Below are 27677 nucleotides of genomic sequence, written 5' to 3'. Positions count from 1 at the left end.
ATCACCCTTGGCAAATTAAGAATTAGATACATTAAATATTCTTAAAAGTAGCTTTAAATTTTAAAACGCATAATCATGGAAATGGATCACTGGAAGCGTGCTTTGTTTAATTGGGTATATTTTGTATTTCAGTTTGGGAAGCAGCACATAGAGAACCTCTTCAGTGACCTGCAGGATGGGAGACGCCTCCTAGACCTTCTCGAAGGCCTGACAGGGCAAAAACTGGTATGTGACTTATAAAGTTCATATTAACCTTAGTAGAATTTCAGACCAGAAACAAACTCAGCATGGTTTTATGAAATCTAGTAAAATTCACTAATTTGCTAATTACTGATTTAACCCGAAATACACGACCTATTCCTGAATAAAACAATCTCGCAATATTATTTTCTTTTTGGCATATTTCTACCACATGCAGAACAAGAAGGTGAAATTTTTCAGTAATATAATTTACATTAATTAATAGATATTTGATTTTAATATTTGGTATCTTCATTTTTGGATGTATTTTTATAAAGGTTTTTAAACATAATGACTTTTTAAGTTTAATTTTATTTTTTATTGTGGTAAGAACTCAATATGAGATATAGAAAATCAGGAGTTGCTGTTCAACAGGTATAAAGTTTCAACTATGCAACATGAATAAATTGCTGAGATCTGCTGTATAACATTGTGCCTATAGTTAACAAGACTTTACTGGGCACTTAAAAATTTATTAAGAGGGTAGATCTCATTTTAGGAGTAAATACGGTGGCATCATAATGGTGGAATTTTTAAAACTCTACAACTGAATAAATGAGTTAATCCTTATATTGTAATAAACTATGCAAATATTAGTTTAAAAATTATAGGACAAGATATGACTTTTGGGATTGAAAGAGAGGGTTAGAGAACCAAAGATGATTGAGGTTTTGAGCTTCAGTGGCTAAGACAATTAAGGTAATAGTCACAGAAATAGTTTCCTCTAACTCTATTGGGCATTACCATGTAATTTTGCTAGGCTCAAATCTCTTTTAAACTTTCCTAAAAAGTGTGGAAATTAACTCACTTTTCTATCTTACCAGCAAATGTCCTTACTCATGCTGATGTTTCTCTCGGTGGTCATGCAGTAATTCCCAAATGGACTGTAGAATGAAGGAGAGAGTAACCAAAATAGCTTTTGTGAAGAAAAAAAAAAAATGCTATCATTATTCTTGAGGACCGGTGGATTCATGTTAAGAAATTCCTATAACAAAAACAATTTGTCCAAAGCACTTAAATTCATTATTTTTAAGGCCTCACAGCCCATGTTCATTTAAAATCTTCAAACTTAGAAGTGAAATGTATAAATTGTTTCATTTCTAGTAGATTGTCTCTCTCTACTGGGCAGTAAACATTGTTTCATTTTGTTTTCAGCCAAAAGAAAAAGGATCCACAAGAGTTCATGCCCTGAACAATGTCAACAAGGCACTGCGAGTCTTGCAGAAAAATAATGTAAGTGGAGACCTGGACAGAGTCTGGATACCGTGAGATAGCATGCTTCAAGTTTGAGTGAAGGCTTTGGCCCGGAATGCAAGGAAAGCATCTCAAGTTCTCTTGTAAATCAAAGCAGTTACTTTTCAGAGCACGTGTTCTAGTTCATGTGCCTCTGCTTGTGGTTAATGTGATTCAGGAAGTAAATGCATGCAGCCACTGGGGGCAGGGAAAGGCATGACCCAGACCTGATAGGCCACTCTGTTATTTTCAGATTTTACTTTATGCAGTTATATTTGGTGGACAAATTAAGTTCTGTGGTGAACTCAGTTCCTTATAGCAATGTTTCTGTGCAACACATGGCTTTTACTAGGCTGAGTATTATTTTTTATGTATAAAGTATGTTCAAACATGATGATAAAGTTTGTTTGAATTAAGCCAACATTTATTAGACACTACATCCAAGTATGAAAGTTACACAGAAAAATCACTATTTCAACTCAGGGTAAGAGTTGCAAATTTGTTTTCTATTCCTATGTTTGATTCAGTTTAACTAGATGAAAATATATGTGTGGTATTAGAAACAGTCAACAATCATGCCTAAACAAGTATGTAGATTAAAGGAGTTCTTGTCTCCTCAGAGTGACTTTGAGATGCCTCCCCTCTATCATCACATTGGAGGCAGTTCTCCTTTCTTATTAACTTCGGACAATCTTTCTAATCGACCAATACATTTACCAGGCACTTTTAGTAGCTTCCTAATTACATTACATCTCTCTCTCAAGGATAAATTCAAATAAATTGATCACATACTCTTAAAATAACCATAATCAGTGATAGATTAGTAATAATGTATACTCCCCCCAATCGCTCAGCTCATCTGGCAGGGAGAGGACATCACATGGGAAATGGAAGTGAAGGCTGTGCAGCAACTGGTTGATTTTATGAATTTCAGGTTATTGTCATATTTAACCTATGAAAATTGTTCTACAGAAACATATATTTTTATGATTTTCTGAGGTGATTAACTATATTTTCAAATTTTCAGCAGCCAGAATAAGATAGTCTATGGAAGGTTTGCCTCATTATTAATCTGATAGAACCTTTTGAAAGATCAGTATCATATAAATTAAGAAAATTGTTTAAAAATATTGGGAACTTACACAAAATGTCTTTTTAAGTATCAATTCCTCATATTCAATTGTGAAATATAAAATCAAGGAAAATAGCAGAAAATTCCAAGAATTACTAGATTCAATCTATTTGATATAGTTGATCTCTTCCCACTAAGAAAATGTCATATTAAAAAATAGGCTGTTGGGGCTGGCCCCGTGGCTTAGCGGTTAAGTGCACGCGCTCCCCTGCTGGCAGCCCGGGTTCGGATCCTGGGCGCGCACCGACACACCGCATCTCCGGCCATGCTGAGGCCGCGTCCCACATACAGCAACTAGAAGGAAGTGCAGCTATGACATACAACTATCTACTGGGGCTTTGGGGGAAAAAATAAATAAAATTATAAAAAAAAAAAATAGGCTGTTGGATCTCCTCTAAAATAGTGGCTTAATGTAGCCATAGATTTGGTTTGACAAGAGCTTTGTTTCTTCACATACTGATTACAGATTATGAATTTGTGGGGTTTCCTATACATATTATAATTATTAATTTCACAGTTTTTAATATAGGAACAGAAGACATTCTGGCAATAAAGCAAAGAAACTATAAAAGAAAATCTCTGTGACTTTGGGATAACCAAATATTTCTTAGATGTGAAACCAAAGGCATGATTCAAAAAGAGAAAAATTAACTTGAGTGTCATCAAAATTTATGAATTGTTCCTATGTTCTGGATATGAGTCCTTTGTTTGTTTTAGGTATTGCAAATATAATTTCCTTCTCTGTTGATTACATTTTTACTCACTTAATGGTGTATTTTGATAAAGAGAATGTCTTCATTTTGATGAAGGTCATTTCTATAGACTTTAACTTTATAATTTTGTGTCCTGTTTAAGAAATATTTGCCTGCCCAAAGCCATTATGATATTACATTTTGTTGTTATCTATTTAAGCTCTAATATTTTACCATTTGAATTTGGATCTATATTTCACCTGGAACTGATTATTGTATATGATGCAAGGAATGGGTTAAGATTCAGTTTCTTTTTTTCATTTGGAATCTAATTGACACAACACCATTTATTAAAAACAATGTTGCTTACCCTTTGCTCTCCAGTACTAAGTATGTCATAAAAATTTGTCAATACATACGTGGTTCTATTTCTGGACTTCAGTTCACTTTCACTGTTCTATTTGTCTATACATGCACAAATATTATGCCATGTGGATTACTGCAGTTTTATAATACATCTTGGTATCTGGTGAACTAGGTTCTCCCACTTTTTTCTTGTTCAATATTTTCCTACCTATATCAACCCTTTGTATTTCTATGTTCATTTTACAATCATCTTTTTAATTTCCATGTAAATCTTGTTTCAAATCTGATCAACATTAGGTTAAGTCTACAGATCAATTTGGGAAGAACTGACACCTTTACACTATTGAGTATATCAGTTTCTCCTATGATTTTCTTCTTCTATAGTTTAATTTTTTTTTAATTTTAGGTTTTAAAGAATGAGAAAAAAAATCCAAAAGGAAAAATGGGCAACAAACTTGAACAAGAACTTCACAAAAGAGAATGTTCAGAAGTTCAAGAATAATATTAACAAGTGTTCAACCTCAGCAGTAATTAGGGAGATTTAAATTAAAACTGCAATGAAATACCAATACAAACTCACAGAAATGGCTGAAATTAGAAAGACTTATAATGCCAACTGTACATGAGAGTATGGAATAACTTGAATTCTCACAACTAACTGGTGGAAATGTAATTCGGATAACCATTGAAAATAGTTTGGCATTATATACTAAATATGATGAAAATGCACAATTTTATGACCCAATTTTATTCTTTGGCATATAACCGAAATACATTTCTACGTTTGCCAAATACACGCACATACACACACACATATGAGAAAGTTCATAGCAGCTTAATTTGTAATAGCCAAAACTAGAATGAAAATGAACAAATAATAGCTACACACAATACACAAGATGGATCAATTTCATGAAGGAGATCTGTGCAAAAGAAGTGAGACACAAAAATATACCTACTATAATTTCTTTTAATAAAGTTTCAAAAACAGACAAAATACTTCCATGAGTTTAAAAGTCAGAAAAGTGGTTAGATTTTGGAATGCATGAGGGAGTCTTTGGATGTGTTGAAGATATTCCATGTTTTGACCTGGTAACTGTTACATGGGTGCATTTGCTTTGAGAAAATTTATCAAGCTGTACACTTACGTACACTTTTCTGTATGTACACTTTGGTTCAATTTTTTAAACAAGTTAAAAAAGAGGAACTTATGAAGGGAAAGCAAACCTGATCTTACAACCTCCCAAACTCCAAACGATGGCCATATTTTTATCAATCTGACCATAGACCCTGCATTTTATCATAAAATTATTTAATGAGATGTGATAAGTGAGTATACAAAATTAGAATGTGATTAATACAATATATGGATCTTTTCCCAGAAGGTCATATTTCCTACTGAAAATGGAAAACCTTGAGAACCTTCCAATGTTTTAGAAGGGAAGGACCACAAAATGGGGGTTGAATTTAAGAAGGATCCCTTCAAGAGCAGATCTCCACAGTGCCCCCATTTGAGCCAGGGCCTTAATGGGGAATGGCATAAAACTGAGGTCTCTGTATTAAAAGACAAAATCTCAAGTAAAACATTCTCAAGCGGAAACCAAAATCCAGAGTGAAATAGACTTTACCTGAGTTAGCCCCAGGCCAAAAGACATAGAATACAAATGATCACAAGTAAATTTATTATCATTTTATATTTCTCCATTATTTTATAATAAAAGAAAGTACGAAAGAAATGGAAACTATTCCAAGGGATATGTTTATTAATGTCCGATTATTACCATAAAGAATAAATACACAATTAAAGAGAATATTTAAGAGCAGGATGCTTTTTCTAAAGATGGGCTTGGGTGTTCTATATCAGATGAATAAATGACTCTGGGGCAGGATATACATAAATCAGCATATTAAATAAAATAGTAGATAGGACTATTTCAAATTTCCTTTTAAAAATCACAAATTCTTAAATTAGAATGAACTATAGGAGGCATTGATTGGTGATTTTGAGTAATCATATTTTAAACAGAATAACGTTAGTATATTTACATTCAGCACGTTATTTACTGAGTGTCTACTATATGTCAGGTTGTATTCTAGGTGGTAGGGGCACTGCAGTCAGTGACTGGAACAACATAATCCATTATGTCGTGGAGTTTACAGTCACATTATCAGAGGGCATTAAATATATACAATATATGATGTGATGGCTAAGTGAATGAAGAAGAGATAAACAGAATAGGAGGTGTGGGATGACCTTTTGGTTAAGTTGTCATATGGGTAGAGACTGGAAGGAAGTGAGGGAGGGAGCCAGGGGATTATCTATAGGAAAATGGTCCAGGCAGAGGGATAAAAAGACCTTGAGAAGAAAAAGCATTTGGAAATAGGACTCAGTAGGTGGAGAGGACTGAGTGTGGAAAAAAATATAGTAGAGAAGAGGATAAAAGAGATAGCAGAGTGGGGCTGGGAAGGGGAAAACATGAGGAGCCATGGTTTGGGTTTGACGTTAGTTCTGAATGAGATGACAACGACTAAAGATAAAAGGGCTATTATAAATTAAACCAGTAATAAAACAAGTTCTTTTAAAAATCAGAGATAGAAATACTAATTACAAAGAAACTTAAAAGTGTTTAAAAATATCATTTTTATCCAAGAAAGTTATAATCAATAATTAAAACAATACAACTAGCTGCATAACAGAAGTATTGCTAAAACCACAAAGAAAAAATGATGGAAATATATGTTTATTCAGAGCCTTTAGTTTGGCATTGTCAGATTACAACACATTTAGCAGCAAAAATAATTGAGAATATGTATAACATAAATAAACTGTAGATTCAATAGTGATTTTCTACCCATTGACACTCCAAAGCACAGATAATTCTATAAAATATTTGTGCATTATGTACAAACCTGCTCTCTCATAAAGTTGGATTTGGAAGAAAAATAGTAGTTTATAATTTCATTTAAATGAACCAAATCCAAATCTGAGCTCTCAAACAAGGATACAGAAAATTCTAACTCATTGTTAGGAATGTTCTTCTCTATCCCTAGGGAAAGGCCAGAGATCAGTAGACTTATGTGATGCCTTTCATATGCAGGGAAAACACCTTTTGTCTTTAGTCCCTTGAAGTATCCACTGATATAGTCACAATGATAGCCCAAGTCATCTTGTGGAGATAAGTGTAATGTTAATGTTCCTGGTATAAAACAGAAAGCTTATGCAAAGACAAAGTTGAAGAGACTGTAATGGAGGGAATATATACAGAAATGTGGGCAGGATTAAAGGAACTAACCATGAATGGTGAAGCACCCAACGACTAACATGAATTAATAGCCTTTACTACCCCTAAACCTAAAGAGACAAGGGGAGAGAGCTGTTGCCTTAAACCGATGAAAGCTCTAACCTTGGGAGAAGGTCCACTAGACAACAACTGCCACCATAGGTACCTAAAAAATGAGTTACTCTCAAATTATGGCCTGCTGGGGAAGTTGGGAGAAGACTGATACCTAAGTCTCTTTATCCAGTCCTCTAATATTCTGCCAACGCTACTGCTACTCATTGGTTGAACCCAACCAGAAGCCAGATGGTAAGAGATCCCAGGTGATGGAATCTTCTCATACTAGATGGGTCATGTCAACCAAAGAAGGGGTGAAGAACGTGAGAGGGGGAGCAAACAGAGAAAACCCAGCATTCCAGGTGTCTCTATTTTTTTTTCTGGTCAAAAGGGGGCTTGGGAATCTCTACATTGACATCCCTAATGTTGGCTAGGACCCAACCTTGCTGGGTGTACCAGGAAGCCATTTACTTTTGAGGCCATGCCATTTCCTCCATCTGCGGACAGGAAGTGGATGTGGTTTCTGGCTAGTTTTGGAACCAGCTAATATCACACTCCTTCCCATGCTTCTGGCGAACACCAGAGTCAGAAAAGGAAGACAGACTAAGAGTCACTTCTAACTTCTGTCCTGCTGTACAAACTTACTAAAGGCATGGAAGATAAATACATAAAAAATGTTCCTACCATATGTATAAAAAAATAGATAATATATTACAATGCAGTGAAAATGTCATTAAGCACATAAAAGAAGAACTTTTATAGTACATACTTTTTGATAATAATAACACTAGAAATTATTAATACTTTAAAAAATTCAATTTGATTAATTTAAAATGTATAAGAAACCAAGAATAAAATCCACATATGTGTAGGAAAAAGTATTCCAGGAGAAAACCCATGAGAAATGGCCTCAGTTCTACCCTGAGGTTTAATTTTTGTCTTTGCTTTTATCTTCACTAAAAAAAAAAAAACAACAAAAAAAGATCAATTAATTCAAGCTTTCAACCATATTGTTACAAAAAGAAAAAATGCTCTAAGGGAAGTAGGAAATAAAAGATAAATGAAGAAATAAATGAGTTAGAAAGAAGAAACACTAGATAAATTTAAGAGCTTAGTTCTTTGTAATAAAATAATAAAATAGACTAATCTCTTATAAGCTTAAGAAAAAGAGGAGAAAAAAAGCAAATGTATGCAATTTAAACATAGAAAGAAAATATTAATCATAAGTACAAGAGATATAGAAACCAAAAATGGAATCTACATAGAACTATATGTTGATTATAAAAAATCAATTAAATTGGATTATATCCTATTTAAAATCATAAATTACAAGAATTAACACAATGGAATATAGAGTACCTTAGTCAATAACCAAGAGAACTTAAGAAATCATAAAACAAAACAAAACAAACCTTTCACAAAGGCTTCTGAGTCCAATGGAATCAGTGGTAAGTTCATTCAAGCTTTTAAGAAACTGATAAATGCTAATAGAAAATCATGCTAATAGAAAACCAATTCTACACATCTATCCACAAACCTAATTTTTAAAATCACTCTAAAAAAATTAGCTCTCGTTATGAAATGGGTATTGGAAGCTTCCTTTTGAGAGGATGCTCTGTGGCAGTTTCAAGATGTTCTTAGGTCAAGTTAATTTTGTCTTCTTCCTTCTTAGAGTCTCGTCTATTTTGGCCTATTCCTCTGCCATAAATGACTAGTTTTAGCACATTCCCTAGTTCTGAACTAGCAACTCAATTTGACCCTGTGCCTCAGTTTCATTTCCTTTCTCTGTCCTGACTTTTTTTAATTTTTTTTTTTTTGGTGAGGAAGATTAGCCCTGAGCTAACATCTGTTGCCAATCCTCTTCTTTTTGCTGAGGAAGATTGGCCCTGGGCTAACATGCGTGCCCATCTTCCTCTACTTTATATGTGGGACGCCTGCCACAGCATGGCTTGATAAGCACTGCGTAGGTCCGTGCCCGTGATCTGAACCTGCAAACCCTGGGCCGCCAAAGCGGAGCACGTGGACCCAACCACTACGCCACCAGGCCAGCCCCAGTCTCTGTCCTGACTTTCAACCTGCTATCCTCACTCAAATGCCACTCAACAGCTTAGCTCTGTAGAGCTCGGACGCCACATTTATGTTCTGATTTGCATCCTCTGTGGTGGCAGTTTTAGCATGAAGTTATCCCTGCTATCAATAATTTATTTTCAAAAACCACTTATTGAGAAGAAAGTACTTCTAAGTGCAATGATACCTTTATTACAATATTTGCTGAGAGCGAAACTCATTTGTAATAAAGTTAGTCGTAGTTTAAAAAAGCAAACAAAAGAAAGTACAAAATCCCGTGAAACGGGATAAACCAAATGGTTATGCTTATCTACACACCTGCTCAAGATAAAATCATATCACAGCTTCCATTTATTTGTGACCTGTTGAAGGTAGGTAGGTAGAGCAAATCGCAGGTAATATGGAAACATCTCTCATATTGCCATTCTATCATTCCTTTACCCTTCTCCGCTCTTGATTGTGGGTAGTCTCCTTCATCAGGCATCTGAATTCAGTTCAGGTCTTTAACCTCATCTTCTCTCAAATGAAAAGAGCTATTTAATGGGTCATTTAAACTTGTTTATTGATGTATTTTTTCTTAGATATAACTAAGTTCCAGTCAATGAGTTTCCTCTACCAGAGAGTTGCATTTTAATCATTTTATGTCTAGTTGAATAATGCTTGATTTTTTCCACTGGTAAAGAAATTTAGCCAGTAAAAATCTGGTAGGGAGATTTAACTGTCTGTGGTGTTTTCAACTACCCTCCGGATACATTATGATACCTGTCTTTCATTTATTGGTTGATCTCAGTTTGTTTCCTCTTCTTCCACCCCCAAATTTCCATGTTTATATTTTATGAATCCCAATGCCTTTTTGAAGTCATAGAATGCACTCCATCATTCTTTTCAAGATTACAAGATATGTCGTGTTGAAATATATCCTGGCTATATACCAGGACTTTACTGATTTAATATGATTTAATATTAGCTGACACAGTTGTAGATCTCATAATTATGTTCAGTACGCCACTCTCATCAATTGTCTATGACAAAGTGGCAAATTTTTACCAACTAACTTCAAATGTAGAAAGTGAGATTGCACAAAGCAAATAAGATCATTATTATACATTATTAAACCACAAATCCAAAGTGAGTGTTTAAAAAGCCTAGGGTGAAAATTCAAATGTCAGTTATGTTCAAATATTCACTTAATCACATCATTGAAAACTGTTACTGAATTAGATTGAGTGGTTGACAAATGTCACTGATCTGAAAAATGATACAGTGTTCATTCTTCCTGGCATATGATCTTAGATAAAAAGGATTCTGAAGTGTTCTTTAAAACCAGTATTTTATGTGCCCTTTAAGTATTCAGAGACTTAAATAGCAATATAATATATATTTTGGAGTATGTCAGAACATAATATCTTTGACTGAATATAAACTGCTTCCATTTATTACTCATAAAATCCAGTGTTCAGATATAAATTCCAAATTTTAAGTTAATTTATGTTAGACAAGTATTTTCTTACACTAAATTTTCAATCCAACAATAGGCCTGTAATATGTCTGCACCTTATATATATTCATTCCACGGATCCAGAGGAAGTATATCCTTTTAACCCTGTCACTCACTAACTGCAGGATATTTGCCAAATGATTTCATGACTTTGGTTCTACTTTGTCATCTGTGAAATGTACTAATAGAAATGGTTGTACTTATTTCAAAATATTCTTCTATGGAATATAAAAATATACACAAGCATAGCTTGTTATCTTTAAATTTATATTCAGATGCAACGTGAAATTATTACTCTTAAAATGAAGCTAGTTCTCATTTAAAATAATTTCATAAGGTAAATTGGTTATCCTTCCCCGCAGTGCGTTTCTTACATCAAGGGAAAACAGTATTTTTTTCTTGCATATGAAACTTAAAATTGAGGTAGCCATTTAGCTATGCTTTGTACACATTGATATCTTTTGGGATAATAATTATATGGGTACAAATTGTATTATAATTAAAATTTTTTTATTATAATGAATGTCATGTAACTTAAAATTTTTTATTGTTGCTATTGCCAAGATTTTTCTTTAAATCAATAACATGGCTCAAGATTAGAAAACGCGGCTATATTGGGTTCTTGTTGTCATTAAAGTGGCATTCCATATTGCCAGGTATAAAATACATAGCATTTATAAAAATTCCAGTTAATTAATATTCTACTGAAAGTATATAAATCTTTTATTCTAGGTTTTAAAATTATTACTGAAGACAGTGTCCATTTTCTCAAATGATGCCCTCTAATATATAATATTTCATGTAAGAAACTTTGCTTAGTTTAGTTATGAGAGGCACTTTGCCAAAAAGTTTAGTTCTGCATTTACTGTTCAGTGAGACTACCTGCATTGAAACTTCTTTTTGATATATTTGTTTTGATTTTCTTTCACCCCTTTAATTTTTATATTTTCTTAACACGGGATTTTTAAAAATTAACTGCTTCACATCTTTATTGTCAAAGACGCAGTGTATAAGCAAGTAAAAACACAGTTCCATTAAAAAGAATTACCTTGCAATATATGATTATAATCGTAAATACATCCAAAATATAGAGAAATTTTAACTTATTGCACTAGTCTTTACGCAGTTTGATAAAATAGTCCATGTTTTAGTCAATCTCTGTCTTCAATACTTAATGTGTGGCATACAGTGGATGATGAAAATATTTAATGATTGACTAAATATATAAAGATTAATCATTGAAGGTAAGGATAGTTTCTTCATAGTGAGTACCCAGAACTAAGTCTTATGATGTTTTCTTTGTCAAAATGTGCTTTTAAAAAGTATTTTCCAGTGTAAATGTCTATATTTGTATAAAATAAAAAAATGATCTTTAGAATATAAAGATATGAGAGGGAATAAAGAAAACCTACCAGTGGAGAGCCAAGTCTACAATGGCCATTGCAGTACACCCTTTAGGTTGTATATATTGAACTATTCATCATTTAATAATAAAAGATTCAATACATGTGCCTCTCAATGGAAAAAAATAGGTATGATTTATGCCCATAAATCTTAAAATTTTATATAAATCTTAAACGCAGTGTAAAAGCACTTGCTGCAAGGCAGTGAAACTACTTTGCTTTTTCTGCATTTTTGATCTTTTAAATGCATTATATTTGAAAGGATTATAGAAATACTTGAGGAGTTTCTTTTGAATATGGAGAAGTCTCTTTAGCTTTGACTACATGATGGCAGATGTTTTATAAAAGGCACTTAACACATTTGAAAAGCAAATCCTATTTGTCTAGAATGGTGGAAGGAAATTCTCAGTTATAAACAATTTATGAAAAAGAGATGTATGAAAGAACCAAATAAATAGAAGGTAGAAGTATGTGTATGAGGCCTGAGTATCAGGAGGAGTCTTTATATGATAAATTCCAATGCATGCCATGTCCCTAACCGTCAGTTATTGTTTAAGAATCTGGTTAAGGAAATCCACTCAAACTTTTCAAGATGATATTTCATGGTTCCTTTCATAATCTTGTCATTCCATGTGAAGTTATTCTCTAAGATTTAATTTGCAGCATTTTTCAGTTAAACTCATATCCCAGGACTGATGAGTAAAAGGCTGACTTACCCTTATGCCTACTTTTCCCTAATTCAAAAAGTGCTCAGATTGTATTCTGCATATTAAGGAACAAAAGTGACTCCTTCTTAGGATAAATCTCGAAATCTGAAATGACCTGGAAGAACCACATCCTTTGAAACAAATGTCGGGAACCTCCTAGCCCTAACCTAGTTTCGGTTGGCTGAATGATACAGGTTGTGTATCTGTAGCTATGTGCCTGTAGCTATCATATGCCCTTCTCAGTGGTTGTATGAAAAGGCAAGAGGTGGCAGATGTCATTTATTGGAAAGATGGTGGTTCCCTATTGAATGAGATATTACTTGCTACAACATCCAAGTTGGACCTGCAAATGCTTAATTTACCAACTAAAACTGGAAAAGTTTATCCACCTTCCTGCCACTACTAAAAATTTAAAAAGCATGAAAAAATTTGTCAGAGGTTTATTCCTCAGAACTGTCAGAGATATCATAGAAATATCACTCTCCTGTTTTTATTTTTATTTTTTCTTCTCTCTTTCCTTCTGCTCTGCCCTAAGAACTTCCATTTTCATTGTTTGACCTGGTTATTGCAATTAATTTTCATGTTAAATGTTCCTCATTCTAAAGTCAGTGTGTACCATTTTATGTTTGATGAACTTATTCTTCTGTTTTTCTTTCTGTAAGGCTAATTAAAAATAATATAAACTTGTCCAGGTCAGTAATCTCCTTTCACTAAACCATTACATTTCAGGTTTGCTTTAAATCTTATGGTTTTCTTAAGTATTCTTAAATCTTAAATATATTAATATAATATATATAAATCCTTTTACTATAACCACCATGGGATATCTAAATTTAGCTTGTAGAAAATATTCTTGACAATGCTAGATTGCATCCATGCCCTGAAAGAACCGGAGAGAAAACAAAACCTGGGGTCAACCAAACATTGCTCTCTTGAATAAGCAATGGAAAAGAACTGCTCCTCATAGCCCAGTGGTTAGCCAACTCATTTAGGAGGTGGAGCAGTAGGAAGTAACAGTGCTCTCTGAAATATATTAATCATAGAATTACAAAATATATATTTTTGTAAAAAATCAGATATTTTAGTCCAAGTACTAGTGTGGGGACAGAATAGGAATTCCCTTCAATTCGTGTCCTCACACTATAGAATGGATAACAATAGACGACTTTATTCCAAAAGCAATTCATTATGTTTCCTGGGTGCATTTTTTGCAGCCTACTCATCCTGACTCAAGGAATGTTTTCTTAAGAAAACACATTTAAATATTCTGCTGGAGCCACAGTAAGGTTCCATTATGTCAAAGAAAATAGTGAGAATTTTCTAACCTCCAAAATTACTTTCATATAAAGCATCTTCCACAGATAACGCTGCAAAACTCTGTGCCAGGATCTAACATTACTTTATGAGTAAAGTCTCAGGCCAGTTTGCAGGAACTCGTAAAGCCAATCTTCATGTGTAGGTGAATTGGTTTCTGCAAAATTTCAATGCATGCTATTTAATTTTCACACACAATATCAATTTTCACACCTATTCATTTGATATCAGATGCTTTCATTCTGCAAAACAGGAAAACATAACTTTGGGCGTCCTTAGTGACCTCAGTATTGAATTTCCTGCTATCTAGTGCTTGTCACAATGCTGACACACACACACACACACACACACACACACACACAGTGAGTCCATTTATTAACATGTATGTCATATAAATGTTTTTTGTTTTGCTTACTAGACAGACACATAATTACTCATTTAACATAGATATTAACATACTGTAATTTTCGTTTTCCCTTTTCATAGTTATTTAGAAATTAGATTGAGAATCCTTGAAAGGTATAATTCCAGAGCATCTATTAGAAAAAAATACATAAAAAAGAGAGAAGCCATTGTATAACTTGGTGATGATTGGTTAAGAGTAGCTAGTAATGATTTAAAAAAACAATATCAGTCATAGCCACATGGTAAGAAATACGGCATTATAACAACACCAAGCATATGAGAATTTAGAGTCAAAATGGGCTAGACTGTCAATATGAGGCATTCAATAGTAATATAAAGACCATGAACAACACCCTTCAGGCATGACAAAATACCCCGCCCATTCTATAGTCTTAGTGATTGTTAATTATTGTTATTTCTTATAGTCCTTGGTAGTTTGAAGAAGAGATGTACATCAAGAGACAAAACATAACCAAAACAAATAATATATCTTGTCTACATGGTGGTGTGCAGTATTTATTATTGAGAGAGCTTATTAAGGCACTTCATGAAGAATTCTCTAGATTTAATTAATGAATTATCTTTCATGTCTAGACCTGTTTTTAAATCTGACCTTGTGGAAGCTTCATGTATCTTTGATACTCTCTTTCTCTCTTGGTAAAATGTACATAAACTAGTAACTATCTCATACTTTTACAGTGATGATGATGTGGGTAGAATGAAATATGTATTCAGAGAGAACTTTATAGCCTTTATTTTTTTAAAAAATAGAAATAAAAGAATTAAGAGGTTACTAAAAAAATAATGAGAAGTGAATTCACAATAGAAAACTAAAAACAATAGGTTGAATACATTCAAAAGCTGGCTCTTTGAATAGACTAACAAAATAGAAAACCTCTTCTAATCATAACAAAAGAAAATAAGAAAATGGGAAATAGACAAGATTAGTAATGAGAAAGGATGTATAACCACAGATACAGAAGAAACTAAGAGGATACTGCAAGCAATTTTGTAAAATTAATTTTGAAAAATCCAGGACATGGATGATTTCCTAGTATGATACAAATGACTAAAATTGACATAAGAATGGCAGAAAATTAAACTAGACTAATTACTTCAGAAAACATTGGTAAGTTATTAGAGGCCCACCATTGAAAAATATACCAGGATTCTTCACATATGAACTTAACCTAATCTTTAAAGAATAAATAATTTCTATATTTTAAGGTATTCCAGAGTACATAAAAAGATAGAACTCTACAATTCCTCTTGTAAGGTCAGAATAACCTTAGTACCAGAAGTCAATAAACATAAAATTAAATAATAAATGTATAGGACAATCTCACTTTTGAATATAAATTTAAAACTCTATTATGTTAAACTATATGAAATTGATTATAACCATATCTCACACCTGGTAAGTACTCAGTAAATGTTAGCTGTTAGTTGCAAAGAGCTCTTAAAATTAAGTAGGAAAAGAAAAGTACCCTATAGAAAACTGAGCAAAGCGTATTAACAGACAATTCACAGATGAAATTGTAATGGTCAGTCATACCAAAAGATTTTCCAAATGGACTAGGAATCATGGAAATAAATTAACAATGCAGTATCTTTTTATTCATCAGACAGGCAAAATGAAAAAGCAGAAACATGGATTGCTGGTAAGGGAAGAGCCTACTCTTATGTATTAGCTGGTTAAAATAGTAAATGCTAAATCCTTTTTATAAAGAAATACCTACTAAAATTAAAAGTATATATACCCTGTATCTAGTAGATACATTCCTGGGAATAGATATTATAACAATAGAAGCATCAGTATCTGAGGATGTATATACAAGATGTCCATTCCAGCATTGTATAAAGTGGCAAATCAAAACAAAACAAATATCACAACCCTAGAAATAAAGTGAATGTCTACTAACAGGGGACTGGCTAAATGATGATACATCCAAACTATGAACTATTATGCCACTGTTAAAATAAATGAATAAAAGGGATTATTGTTTGGTAAAAGCAATATTCAATAGAATCTGAATAATACGTCATTTTTTTGTAGATTATAAAACCCCATAGATTTGTGTCTATATGATATCACACATGTACACTCACACATATAATGATCATATAAATAGGGAGAAAATATGAAAGGATTTTTTTAGGTCAGATTAGGAAAAAAGGGGAAGAAAGAGGGGCAAGCAAAATGGAAAAGAAAACTTGTCTAAAGAAAAATAAGACAGAGGCATGTATGAGATATCATTCATACATTTGTGTAAAATAATATATTTGTGTGGCCATACGTATAAAAAATAAAATATTTCTAAAAAGAACAAAAATGAGATTATATATGCACGCACACATGCATATACACAGAAAACAGCGCAAAGATTTAAACAGCATATAGTTTACCACTCAAAAAATGATTTGATGATGGTTGTGTTTCTTACAACCCATCTACAGGATGAAAAAATACCCACTATGGCAACACAACTTGGTCAATTATGGACTTTTAGAAAGGAATGATGATTGGTACTAATTGTAGTGTGATAAGAGTAACCCTCTAAGGCACACACAATAGAGAATATATGAGTGAAACACCACTTATAAACTGTGCTATTTACATATTGGGCCATAAACAGAGGTGGTCCCTGCTCTATTGGTTCTGATGGTATAGTGAGTAACATTAGCAATAAAAAAGTAAAATATAATTGCACATCAACAGAAAGTTACGTAAATTGGATTGCATTGTTGTAACCATCTACAGAATATCTCCACAAAACTAAGATTTAATACTATGCTCTTATTTTGTTTATTGAAGGTTGACAAAAGAATTGGCCATATGATTTTTACTGCATCACTTGTAAAGTTGTAATTAAAGATACAGTATATTATTATAAAATGTACATTTCTTAGAGTTCAGAATTGTAAAAAGCTTTGTTGTCCCTGACAAAAAATTTAAGCTTCCTTGTATTACTTTATGAGACATCGATAATTGATCTTCACTACTTTTTTTTCAGTGCCTATAAGAATTAGCCAAGATATGTTCAACTTTTTTGGTACTATTGTTTCTCTACTTCATAAAGCCCTCACCCCTCCCTACTATTCAGTTCCTTGCATTCCTTGAATTTTAAGACTTCATAATCCTGCTTCAGATTGTTTAAAAACTTCACCCCATGCCACACTGTCCCTGAGTACAACACTTCTAATTCTCAATCAGAGATTAACCTCTATGCTGCTTTCTTTCTCTATAAATTTGACTATTCTAGGTACCTGGTATAAGTGTAATCATATAATATTTGTCATTTTGTGTCTGGCTAATTTTACTTAGCATAATGTTTTCAAGGTTCATCAATGTTGTAGCATGTATCAGAATTTCCTTCCTTTTTAAGGCTGAAAAATATGCCATTGTATGAATATGCCACATTTTGTTTATCCATTTGTCTGTCAATGGACATTTGGGTTGTTTCCAGCTTTTGGCTATTGTGACTAATGCTGCTATAAACATTGGTGTATAAAGATCTAAGTCCCTGCTTTCAATTCTTTTGGGTATATGCCTAGAAGTGGAATTCCTGGATCCTACCTAATTTTAATTAGTTTTTATTATGGGGCCTGCTATTAGCGTATGAGCTTTTTGACATTAGGGGTTCTCCTTTACTCTTTATTCAGAGCTGAGCACAGTACCTGAACATAATGGAGATTGGATCTTAGGAGGGATTTTATGGGATAAGGAAATGGAGGAACCATTTTCCTGCTCACACAGTGATAAGGTTTATGAGAGTGGATAGGGGCTGCTGCTATCTCAGGGCTTGTTGCTTGCTCTGAGTCTCCCCAGGATGATCCCTATGGCAAGTCCAAACATAACTACCAGCAATGATTCCCCTAGTGTGTCTATTTCCTAAAAATCACATCTTCTCCATTTAAATAATTGAGTTTTCAACAGTGTATGGTCTGATTATCACTCTCACTACAATTAAGTTCCAGAAAGCAGGAACATTTTTTCCATTTGTGCTCTAAGTACATTAGTGCCTGACGGCCAAAATGTATTTGCTGAATGAATGAATTAATGGATCAATTGATAAATTTATAGTGGCTTTTCCATATGGAGGAGCTCCTCCCTCTACTGCCACATGAGGAATCCCCAAATGAAATGTAGATCATGGTGCCTTCTTGTTCTAGAATTATTAATCTCCCCTGGGATCTCTATTTTTCCTTCCTTAATAAATTCTAGAAACCTGTTGCATTCTACTTTGTATAACTAAAATGAAAATATTATAGCAAATTATCTGCATATGTAGGACAAATTAATGTGAATGCCTAATAATTTTAAATATTCAAATTAACTACAGCATACTGAATTAGGGAGAATTTGCATGGGATACTCCTGAAATTCCTCTGTCCAACGAAAAGCATCTGCATTGCAGAAATAAGTAGACGTAACGTCTTATAATGGCAGTATCACCTTGACTTTCCTACACCCAAGAAAGTCAAAGTCTTTCATGTTAACCCGCTTTCAGGACTTCTGTTTATCTACTCCTCAATAGAGCCTTACTGAAATGTCCATTTACATGCAACTTCAGGCCAACTTATCTGTAATGTCCATATGATACCATCCTCACATCTAATCTATTACATAGCTCAGTAATATCCTCTACTATAAATTATGTGTGGAATTAAACTGTGGACTTGTATCTTGATCTTTTATCCTTATTCAGATTATTCTACATTTTTTCTGTATCATTTATTTGTTTTAAGCCAACGCACCAACAATTATCATCTAGTTTGGATACAAAAATAAATTTAGGGGGCCGGCCCGGTGGCGCAAGCGGTTAAGTGCGCGCGCTCCGCTGCGGCGGCCCGGGGTTCGCTGGTTCGGATCCCAGGCGCGCACCGAAGTACTGCTTGGTAAGCCATGCTGTGGCGGCGTCCCATATAAAGTGGAGGAAGATGGGCACCGATGTTGGCCCAGGGCCGTCTTCCTCGGCCAGGAAAAGAGGAGGATTGGCGGATGTTAGCTCAGGGCTGATCTCCTCACAAAAAAAAAAATAAAAAAAAAATAAAATAAATAAATAAATAAATAAATTTAAGTATTTGATTATCCATTGAACTTACAAATAAGTTTATGTGGGGAGTAACTGGGAGTGATTTGGCAATTAGACCACAGGGTAGTCTTTTTATTGTTTTCACCTGGATTTCCCAGGTTCATATTTTCAAGTTGTAATTAATAAAATTTAGAAAATTAAGATGAATGATAAGGAATATATTTTAGCATTAAGTGAGAGAATGGTGAACCCATCTTACTGGAGGAAGAGACAAGTGAGAAAGATAGATCAGAGTGAAACTCAGTCCGGTAAGGGTGTAGAGCCTGAGAGAATGAAAGCTTTAACCAAAATGAGTCTTGGCTATGTAGTGAAGATATCTAGGGGAGAATTGATGGGGACCTCTTTCAGGTCACTGCCCCCAGGACAAGACAAAAATGGCAGGATCCTTGAGGCAGCCAAAAGAAAATACAACCCAAGGGATCAATGAGCCAAGGATAGTAAATAGGAAGAGAAAACTGAGTTACTTCTCAACCCTCAACACTTGCTCTGACAGTTTCTCCCCCATTGTGTACACCTTGATCTGAAGTTGCCTGTTTGCTTTACTGTGGTATTTTCTCCTTTTAAAATATCTCTGGATGCTCATTTTTTAGTTAGCCTTTTCATTTTGAGATAATTATAAATTCACACGTAGTTGTAAACAATAATACAGAGATCCTGCGTACCCTTTACCCAGCTTTACCCAAATGGTGACATACTGTAAAACTATAGTGTGATGTCACCGTAGACATCAACACAAGCCACCAATACTATTCATATTTCTCCAGTTTTACTTATACTTGTGTACATTATCACATGTGAACGTTTGTGTATCCATCATCAGAGTCAGATGTAGAACAGATCCACCACCACAAGGATCCCCTGTATTGCCCTTTTCTAACCACATCCACCTACCCCATCCATCCCTCCCCAGTCCCTAATCTCTGGTAATTGCTGCTCTGTTCTCCGCTTGTATAATTTTATCTTTTCAAAACTGTTATATAAATAGAATCATACTGTATGTAACCCTTTGAAATTGGCTTTGTTTTTTCACTCAGCATAATTCCCATGAGATTAACCCAAGTTGTTTTGTGATCAAGAGTCTGTTCCTTTTCATTGCAGAGTGGCATTCCATGGTATGGATGTAATACAGTTTGTTTAAGCATTCACCCTTGAAGGGCACTGGGTTGTCACCAGTTTTTGTTTGTTTACAAATAAAGCTTGTATGAACGCTTGTGTATAGGGTTTTGTATAAATATAAGTTTTCATTTCTTTGGAATAAATGCCCAAGAGTCCAATTGTTGGATTGTATGGTAAGTGCATGTTCAGTTTGGTAAGAAACTGTCAAAATGTTTTCCAGAGTGGCTGTACTGTTTACACTTGCTCCAGCAATGTGTGAGTGATCCATTTTATCCATATCCTCATCAGCATTTGATGTTGTCACTATTTTGTTTTATTTTAGCCATTATGATAAATGCGTCGTGCTGGCTCACTGTGGTTATAATTGGCATTTCTCTAATGGCTAGTAATGTTGAATATCTTTTCATGTGCTCATTTGTCTGATGCTTATGTCTAACCTGACTCCCCCTAAAAATATTAGGAGCATGAAGGACAGGAGATGGGATTTGCCTTGAAAAATGAAATCCTGCCAGATTTTGGTCCCCAAACCCAGTCCTGGATAGAGAAAAGAGAGGTGGCCATTAGCTCCATTGTTTATTAGAATTCTAATGTGTGCTTCTAAAGCAAGGGCATTTTAGTCAAATACAGGCACCCCTAATTATAATAGCACTCCTCTGAGCTAGATGAAAGGACTTTTATGTATTAGGAAGCACATCTTAATTTTAGGCATCCTTTATGAGTTATCATTGTTATACATTGTATTTGGAGATACTTTGAATGGCCTCTTTAATCTGCAGTAATCTATTTATATACTAAAAGTACATTCATTTCCTATCTCTTTGTAAATGTGTTTGGGGGGCACTTGTTTGTTACAGAAAGTGCATTTTCAAATATATTTTGTTTCATTTTTAGATTATTTTTAAAAAGCTGTAGTGCTGCTTAGGCTCTGAAAATAGCTAAATGCAATTACCTTCGCATTTTGTTTTCTTTCCAAATAGACATTTTGTCTCCTTCCTTCAGATGTTTTCCCTTTATCTTTAACAGGTTGATTTAGTGAATATCGGAAGCACTGACATAGTAGATGGAAATCATAAACTGACTCTTGGTTTGATTTGGAATATAATCCTCCACTGGCAGGTAAGAATCCTGATGAATATTTCCTTTTTGGGTAACGTGTTGCTGATTCTTCCTTTCATTTTTACCCTTGACCTGCAAAATAAACATGCACATCTCCGAGTGCTACCTGTAAAATTGGCACAACTAACGTCACCTGCGATGTGAAGGATCAGCAGATTATAAAACAGGCTCTAGTACATTTGCAGGAATATTTTTCTAAATTTTATTTCACTGGGTACAGATGGGGCAAAAAAGACAAATCTCCTCAATAGGTTAATAAAAATATTTTTCACAAATATGTGTCCTCTATAACTCACCTATAGGAGAATCTACATAGTTTTGTAAAAAGAAAGGTATTTTTGCTGTCAATCACATTACAAAATGAATGAGACTTGGTGAATCTTGTGTATTCTCAATGTAAACTAATGCCAATAAAAGATTAGTGGGATATGATTATCTGTATATGTGTTATACACACAAACTCATTTCTTATTCTGATTTGGAAATTGCATTTTTTTTCTGAACCACTTCAGCATACTCTCTCAATGCCTATATGTATTGGACCCCTGGAAAACAGATCAAAGGTCATTTGGTTTAGTGAAAAAAGTATACGTTTTTTTAGTCAGACCAACATGAGCTTAAATTTCAACTCTCTCATTTACAATCTTAGTGATATTGGGTGTAATGCCATCCTTTTCTGGGCCATAATTCCCTCACTGTCAAAATAGAGAAAATAAAAATTAATATGTATATTTCTTGTCAGGATCAAATGAGAGAATATCCGTAAAGCACTCAGTACAGTGCTCCAATTTCATTAGAGGTGTATCATACGAATAACTTTGATTGCTTAGAATTTTCCACTCATATGTTAAGAATTTGGAGGATAACTGAGATGTCTGTTCTTTTTACTAGCAGAGATTACTGTTTTATAAAACAGCTTTTTTGAGATGTAATTTATACATCATAAATTTACCCGTTCCAAGTGTAAAATTCAAAGTATACCAAACTGGTTTAGTTCTGTTGCCCAGTGCTTCTCAAACTATTTTGAAGAAGGAACGTTCCTCCCCGACCACCGCCCCCCCGCAATTCACCAAAGATTTTAGGATATTTACAGATGGTTGTACAACCATTACAGCAATCTAATTTTAGCACATTTCCACCACCCTAAAAATAAATATCATGTCCATTTACAGTCACTCCCCACTCCCACCCCCAACCCTAGGCAACTATTATCTTTTTGGATATTTCCTATCAATGGAATCATATAATATGTGTTCTTTTATAGCTGGCTTCTTTCACTGAACATAATCTTTGAGGTTCATCTGTCTTGCAGCAGGTATCACTACTTCATTTAGTAGGGTTGACTTTTAACTTGAATTGTAGATTGGTCCTGCTCAGAGTCAGACAGCGTTTAGACCAGAGGTGTACCTATTTAACTCAGCAGCCATATTGTTCTCCCAATTGACCCCCATATCTTTTTATTCTAAATACTTTGAACAAGCTCAATCCTATTTCACAGCAATATGGGAAGAGAGAGAGAATAACCATAGCCGCTGACAACAGAGAATAGCTCATAAGAGCCTCAAATGAGCCCAAGATTCCCAATTCTGGGCCTTTTTCATATAGTGATGGTGTCAAATAGAACCAGCAAGGCAACGTACGGCCCCCCACCGAACTGGTTTACTTCTGTTGCTCAGTACTTCTCCAACTATCTTGAGGAAAAAACAGTTTTTTCCCCTTCTCTATTACATGTAAATTACAATATAACTGAAGCATTACAAAAATGAAATAAAATTACACACAAAATCCAAGCCTCTCTTTTTTTTTTTTTAACAGTTTTATTTATTTATTTTTGTGTGTGTGAGGAAGATCAGCCATGAGCTAACATTCATGCCAATCCTCCTCTTTTTGCTGAGGAAGACTGGCTCTGAGCTAACATCTATTGGCAATCTTCCTCCTTTTTTTTTTTTCCCCCCCAAAGCCCCAGTAGATAGTTGTATGTCATAGTTGCACATCCTTCTAGTTGCTGTATGTGGGACGCGGCCTCAGCACGGCCGGAGAAGCGGTGCGTCGGTGTGCGCCCGGGATCCGAACCCTGGCCGCCAGTAGCCAAGGGCACGCACCCAACCGCTAAGCCACGGGGCCGGCCCAAGCCTCCTTTTTATCATTAAATTCAACAGTCATAAATAGGACTTTGTAAAATTGCTACAGAAGTTTCTAATGGACTATCAGCTGTTGTGTTTATCTTATGGCCTGGTCATATATGGTTCATAGAGGGACCCCGGCTTGCAGCAAACACTGAGTTGCGCAGATGTTGGTCATGGCAAAGCTAGCAGGAGAACTTAGGCATGCACAGAGCCCCCAAAGTCTATTTTAATCATATTTATCATCCAAACTGCCTCTCATATGATCTCACCCTTTTTTATCTCCTCAAAACTGTTTCCAACTCCATCTCAACACGCCACAACATAGAGTTTCAAAACTACTCTGTCTGATATTTTCCTCATTTGCTTGTGAGCTTGCTCATTTCTTATTATTAGCACGTGGAGGGGCTTTCCCACTCGGGAATACCAGAAGGAAAGTTTGTATAGTCTTTCCTGGTCTGAGACCTCTCTTATAGTCAGTCTGTTGTTTTCCATCTGTGTCCTTGAATCACCATATCCTTGTGACTGCAAGGATGTAGACTCTTCCCAGCTTCTGCCTCCTTATCTTATTTCTCTCTTCTATCACACTGCCCTGTGCTCCTAAAACTAATAAACACATTTTAAAAAAATTCCTCCTGCTCAGTAATCCTCATCATAATCCAATGTATCCCAAAAGATATTTTCACCAAGAGTACATATTTGCCTTCCTATGAAATAGTCAAAGAAGCCTTTGAATCTCAGCAAAGATTACAGGACGCTCTGGCCAACCTAATATACTTTCCAGATCTATCAGATTAAGAATGGCATTAAGAGATGGAAAGATATGACTCTTTTGTTCCAGTGCCACATACTGTGTTATTAATAGTGCTGCTGTGGAGGACTTCTCTTTGAACTTGTAAAAACTCAGGAATGCCAACCCTATCTCCCCTGTCACTGTTTTGCCAGTTTCCACTTAAATGAAATTGTTAGCCTGAAAAATAATGCCTATATTGAGAAATAAGCAGCTTTGAGCAAAATTGTGAAGTAGAAAACGTGTGTTTGGCATCTTTTTCTGCCTTCTTTTTTAAGTGAAAACCATCCTCTTTAGGGTGGTCAACTCGGTTCTGGTAACCAGCTGGAGATAAAAACATATCCTGCTAACAGTGGTGTGCTATCAGAGGTCAGGTCCCCACCTTTGTTGGCTAACTCAGAGGAAATACTCAATTCCAGGGCTACTTCACACTGGAATGTTTGTTATTTATTATTTGCACATCATACAAGAGAAAGATGGTTTTTGCGCTGCTGAAAGCCCTTACTATAAGCTCCTGCCTACGTAGTGCCTTTGCTGCAAGACACTTCTTCCTCTGGTCTTCTGCAGGCCTTTCACACACTGCTCTCCTTTCCTTGTGGAAGACTATTCCTACCCCTCTTCACTCCTACCCATCTGCTGCAATTCCTGTTAGTCACAGGATGGATCCTGGGAAATAGACTTTGAGTTTAGCAGGTGGGATGTTAATTAAGGCATGCCTTTGGAACCAATGCCTGTGGAAGGGAGAGGCTAACTGGAGTGAGCAGAAGAACTAGAGCTGTGATGCACACCCAACAGCAGCCTTATTCAACCCCATGGGGAACTTGGAGCTAGAATGAGCCTTTAGAGTTGTCCTGAGTGGGGCCGACATGGCTGAGTCTTTATACCATTTCCCTTCATCAGTCACTAGATGTGGGCTGCCCTAGGAAGAGCGTGACCTTAAGTGACGTGACTCTGCAACTCAGGTAGTCCCTGAGGGGACTCACAGCTGAAGGCTGCCTGATGACAGCTGGAGCAACAAGCTCTTCCCTGAAGGAGAATCTTGTGGTGCATCTCCATGTCCATCACGGCTTTTTTGCCCAGTTAACTCCTAGTCATCTTTTAAATCACTGCTCAAAGACATTTCAATTTTTTCCTTTTAAAAACAGATGTATAGCTGTATGTACACACACAGACACACACACACTTATTTAAATTGATTCTTTCTCTCTTAGGAACAGTAAGACCTGAGGGTGGGAAATTTTTCTGCTTAAAGACTAACCTTAGGACCAGCTCAGTGCCTGACTGAAGGTTGATTCTTAATCAAGATTTCTTGGTAACTGTCTTTTATGTAGGAGAAGAAGAACTGATTAGCTCACATTGCCCTTTGTTTATTTTTTCTCCGCACCCAAGTAGAGGCAATAGCAATGAGGCCAAGGCTGATAAGCTGAATTAGTGACATAATGATGCTAAAGGAGTTTTGGATTGAATACTGTGTTGTCCTATAACATTATGTGCATAGAGGGCAGTCTGGCCAAGCATTTCACAAATGAATCCCATTCATCATGGGAGGGTTGTCTGATCAGTGCAAATCCATCACCACCCCTGAGCTGGTATCTGCTGACTCCAGCCCTGGTTCAGCACAGCACGCAAAGTACACATCCTGCGATCGCTGTACGTGGAGCTGGTGCACTTTGTGCCTTGAGAGTATGATAAGAAAAATTATATATATTACATAACTATTTGGCCTGTTTATTCACTGAATAGCTGACTAAATAAGCAGGTCAGGAAGGAATTAAGAAAACTGGATAATCCACCCCTAAATAACAGATTCAGCTACCAAGGGATGGTGACAAATATATGCGATGATTTCACACCTTCAAATCCTTATCGAGTTTACAAAGCATCCTCTCAAATCCTTTTCAAGTATTTTAAAGTTAGATTTAATAGTCGATCCTAAAATTTGCATTGAATCTTTCATAAAACGATGACTAACATTGGAGATGTTAAAATATGTATTTTCCCCAAAGGCATTTGTTCACTTCTACATGGATGAAAAAGCAAAATAAAATGTATTTAGAATACACAATAAATATTCATCATCTGATCAAATGTTGGTAGTATATGAACCTTCTACTTCCCAAAAGGAAAGCCCTTGGTGGTAAAAACTAATCACATTTACTTATATACTTCCCTCAAGTATATGAAAAGGGGCCTGACTCATATTAAAGAAGTCGCCTAGTAATTATTCCTTTACTATGTAGACTCTTTTATAATGAGGTGTCACTGCATTCTTGAAACCTAGAAAAAAAATGTTTAGAATGGATTTCTGCATCCGATTAGTTAGAAGAAGAAAACTTGAAAATACAGCAACCTGCTGAATGGCATTTGCACATGCGCAAAGCCTAGGAGAGAATCAAACGTACAGAAACCAATTAATAAAAATAAAACCAAGAGTCTGGCCTTTTTGTCTTTCCACACAGTCTGGGTTTCTGCTGCTGTCCTGGGCGCGGGGGGAGAGGAAGCGAGGCGAAGCCTCGGCTCAGTGGCCCCCAGGCCCCCGAGCCCGCTGGCCGCTTCCGGCGCTGCGCGGCCGTGCCCTGGGTCCGCGCCCTCCGGTCGGCGCGCCTGCCTCTGCTCGCTCAAAGGCCGCCTCCTGCTGGCGGAGTCGGGCCTCTGCTTCATCACCTTTGCGCTGTGGCGTCCTCAGCATCCGCCTTCCTCAGGGCGCCCCTGCTGGAGTTCCGGCTGGCCCTCTACTTCCTCTTTGCTGGTGCCATGCAGCTGAGGGACAAGTGGCAGGGCTTGTGCTGGCCCTGATGGGCTTCCTACGCTGGGTCACAGCGGCTTTCATCTACTTCGCTGTCTCCATCGCCGCTGTCGCCAAATACCTGGACGGGGCTTCCAAAGCAACAGAGGTGTTGGGCTTTTTTGCCACCATCGTATTTGCAGTTGACTTCTACCTGATCTTCAAAGACGTGGCCAAATTCCTCAAACAAGGGAACTCTGCAGACGAGTCTACAGCCGTCAAGGCGAAAGAAGAGCATTCAGACTCCAATCCAGACTAA

At 35.5% G+C, this 27677-nt stretch overlaps 1 pseudogene; it reads left to right on the top strand.

Moving 5' to 3' along the window:
- Positions 1–75: 75 nt before the first annotated feature.
- Positions 76–27677, top strand: LOC131401044 (CKLF-like MARVEL transmembrane domain-containing protein 3; annotated as a pseudogene).

This window comes from Diceros bicornis, chromosome X (genome assembly GCF_020826845.1).
Source record: "Diceros bicornis minor isolate mBicDic1 chromosome X, mDicBic1.mat.cur, whole genome shotgun sequence".
Classification (NCBI taxonomy): Eukaryota; Metazoa; Chordata; class Mammalia; order Perissodactyla; family Rhinocerotidae; genus Diceros; species Diceros bicornis.
This window is presented reverse-complemented; position numbering and strand designations above follow the sequence as displayed.